The sequence below is a fragment of the Chrysochloris asiatica genome, unplaced genomic scaffold (genome assembly GCF_000296735.1).
Source record: "Chrysochloris asiatica unplaced genomic scaffold, ChrAsi1.0 scaffold00037, whole genome shotgun sequence".
Taxonomy (NCBI): domain Eukaryota; kingdom Metazoa; phylum Chordata; class Mammalia; order Afrosoricida; family Chrysochloridae; genus Chrysochloris; species Chrysochloris asiatica.
Window position 1 is genome coordinate 5,130,764 of NW_006408555.1, and position 4,080 is coordinate 5,134,843.

Consider the following 4,080-nt stretch of genomic DNA (forward strand, 5'->3'; position numbering starts at 1 on the left):
GGGAGTAGAAAGCCTTATCTTTCTCCCGCGGAGCGGCTGGTAGTGGCCAACAGAAATTCAGCTGGGGTGTGGCTTGGTGGTTTGGAGACCTGGAGTGGGGAGCGTTTGGCCTTGAGGGAAGCCCAAGTGGACCCCAGGGAGAAGGTCCTTGGTCTGTTTCAGAGCTTGCATCGACAGGACCAAGTGATGGATTAAAATCAGTGTTGGGCAGTAATGTGGTGGTCAGTGTTTGACAACAGGCACTTCCAAAAGCAAAGCCTCTGACGGGTAGTGTCTGCTGACTCCCATGGTGAAAATGCCCCCATCACTTTGATGGAGTTGGGAGGAGATGCCCACAAATGCCAAGAGCTTTCTGGCTGGAGCAATGAGATGGACGATGAGGCAGAAGAGTCGGAGACAGCAACAAGGAGTCAAGAGTGGAGCCGTGGTCATGTTGAGTCTCAAGTGCTTGTGTGATACCTGCTGTTGCCAAAGAGATGAGGTTTGCAGCTCAGGGGCCAAGGGGAGATCACTGAGTGTGAAAGCAGTTCAGGAAGCGAGGAAGGGGTCAGCTGTAGTCGAGAGAAGTGGTGTTTTCCCAGAAAGCCATTCAGCTGTGCACATCTCCCTCTACCCTGTGAGGCCCGGGTCTTATTCGTTGTTGGGATGCAGCAGTCCCCAGTTGAGTGTGTCTCCACAAAAACGACGATACCCCCTTTTGGTTGTGACCTGAGCTCCCTGGACCTTTGGCCAGACCCTGAAAGTATTTTCCACAGCAGTTTCAGAGGACCTCACTGGCTCAGGGCGAGGTGACAGGGCAGGCTGGAGAAGAAGGGAGTAGCGGATGAGGCAGCAGACATGCTGAGCCAGAGAGATCGGAAAACAGCGACAATGATGATAACAAAAGCTATGATTGATTACTGAGAGAAAGCACGGGGCTGTTGTAACATAAGTTTCCATTTCCCAAGCTCTAAGGCTATTAAGTTTCATGTTCCCTCCAAATAAGGCAGTCACCCTATCCGCCCAGGCACCCGCTCACCATTGCTTTGCAACCTATCCAAGACGACCAAGTTCCTCTTTTACTCACGCTACAGGATAAAGTGTCTAGACTGTATGGGAAGGGGGCCATTGCCTCACGTCAGGGGCCCCTCCCAGGTTTATCCAATAAACCTGTCTTTGTTGTTTTCTGCCTCCTTTAATAATTAGTTTTGCCTTTACTCTGACATTTTGGTGCCCTGTGTCAGGACTGGTCGCTAGGACCACCCACCATTGTGGCAGTGACCCACACCATTCCTCCCTTCTCCTTTCCTGCTTCAGGATGTCTCTTGCGGGATAAGACCGTATCTGACCCTGCTCTCTTCAGGCGGAAGAGTTCCTTCCGGCCTAGATCCGAGTTGGGGGTTTATATCAACCCACCGCCAGTTGCCACGAGACTCCACACTCCTTCCTCCACACTCCTTCCTCCACCTGCCTTGTCCTCTGGTCGGACACCTGGCTATGTAAGGGAAACCACCTGCTGGTCAGAACTGCAAGGCTCAGGCCAAGGTGCCCTTGGCGGGCTTTCAAAGCTGCCCAATCCCTATTGGCTCCTTCCGACCACTCCTTGGAGTAGCCTTCCTGTCCCCCACAACTTTTTTCCTTCTCGTGTGGCTGCAACCTAGGGAGGCTTACTTGCCGCACCTACTGACCATCAAACACCGGCTGATTCCGCAGTGGTAAGTCTGCCCCTTACCAGAGACCTTCTTTGAAGTGTCCAAAGATTGTCTCCCTGATGCTTGGTTCCCAGGGAACCCCTGGAAGGCCTCAATTTGGACATAGAGGGGATGCCTTTATTCCATGAGGCCCCCCATCTGCCCTGTGAGACACTGCATTTTACCACCTTTTCACTCAGGATGCCCTGTGAAACGCAGGTCAATCCTGGCAAACGCCTCCCACCCCACTGTGAGAAACTCCAATTCGGCCTCTCGAATCCCAGAAGATAACCCCTCCTCTTGGGTGCCTTCTCCTAAATCTCACAAAATTAGGTCTCATGGACTTGAATACACAGAAACTGATAATTATTGTGCAATACTGCCTGGCCACAATATCCCCTAGAGAACGACTCTAGGTGGCCCGAACACAGCACTTTTGATTTCCAAATCCTCCAAGATTTAGACAACTTTTGACAAAGGAATGGCAAGCAGTCAGCAGCCCTGTATATCCAAGCATTTTTATACCTTTGATTGAGAACCTCACTGTGTCCATCTTGTTCTACCTATGAAATCCCTCTTGTCAAATGAGAAACCCCCTTGGAAAAAAGCTTCATTTGAAACCTCCTTTGATCCTGGGGACAAACTCCGTCCCTACGCCCTAGACAATCCCAGTCCCCCAGTCCATCTGGGGCACCTCCATCTGCCCCCAGGAGAATCGCAGTTTCAGCCACCTCTGCCCTACCCCGACTCAACTGCCCCTTTGGAGCCTCTACCATCTCCGGAACCCCACCCTGTTTCCCCCGTCCCCTCACCATCCTTCCAGTCTCCTGATCCCCATAACCCGATTCCTCTACCTTTTCGCCATCCCTGCCTACCCCTGGGTCCCAGACTTGACGACGCATCCTCCCCATCCGCGAGTTCGCAGGAATTAGAGGTCCCACAAGAATCCACCTTGCATTCTCACTCTCGAACCTCTCCCAAATTGAAGCAACATTGTTGTTGTTGTCAGGTGCCATCGAGTCGGAACCGACTCATAGCGACCCCATGCACAGCAGAACGAAACAATGTCCGATCCTGGGCCAACCTCACTACCGCTGCCACACTTGAGTCCATCAATGATGCCACCTGGCCAATCCATCTCGTTGGGGGTCTTCCTCTTTTTCTCTGACCCTCCACCCTACCCAGCATGACCTCCTTCTCCAACGACTGTTTCCTCCGGACAATATGTCCAAAGTATGAGAGACAAAGTTTAGCCATCCTGGCCTCCAAGGAGCACTCTGGCTGCACTTCTTCCAAAACGGATCTATTGGTTAGGAGTTCTCCATTTGACCCAGTCCTTCCATCTGGCTTCGCAAGGTCTTGATACTATTTTAAATTCCACCCTTACTAGAGAAGAGAAAGAATGAATCTGGAAAGCAGCTGAGGACCATGCTGGTGACTGACACGAGCGGCTTCCACCAGACACCCCGTAGGTAGCCTGGGACGTAGTCCGGCCCACACACCCAAGGCGGAATTATCAATTAGCTGGAGGCGTCGAGGTTAAGAGAGATCACGTGATCACCTGCTTAGCCGCAGGCATGGACTGACGCAGCCATAAGGCGGTCAGCTATGAAAAACTGAGAAAAATTACCCAAGGGCCCGATGAAAACCCAGTGCTTTTCCTAGCCTGCCTCACAGAGGCCATGACCAGATTCACACACCTACACCCTGAGTCACCTGAAGGCAAAACATACTTACACTTACAGTTCATCTCACAATCTGCCCCAGATATACGGGAAAAAAACCCCAAAACTACAAAGGCTAGAAAAGGGCCCTTAAGCCCCACAAAGTGATGCAACTTTCGAAGTATTTAACAGCCGTGAAGAAGCGAGAAAGGCAGAGAACAGCGTCTTCACTGTAGAATTCAGTTGCAGATGCTTACCTCCATCTCAGGCCCCAAACAAAAACACCAAGTTGGCTTTTTCCAGGCACTTTGACAGCCGGGCACATGCTTCCGATTTGGAGATAAAGACCACTGGGACAAGACATGTCCCAACCCAAAACCCCCTACCAAGCCTTGTCTGGTCTGTGGGCAGTGGGGACACTGGAAATTGGAATGTCCCTCTCTGAAGCGTCCCTTCAGAGATGAAGCATCCCGCTCTCCATTTCTGCAATCCCAGCCCCTCTCCCGAGACATGTTGTCATGTGCTGTCGAGTCGGTTTCAACCCATAGCGACCCTGTATCGAGTTTCCGAGGAACAGTTGGTGAGCTTGAACCACCAACTGTGCAGTTCAAACGGCTTTGCAGTCTGGCACATTAACCCACAGCACCACACCATGACTCTTGCCGAGACATAGTCCACCTAATATCTGTCACTGAAGAGTGATGGGACCCGGACTCTCTAGTCCCCGCAATAAGCTCCGGGTAAAT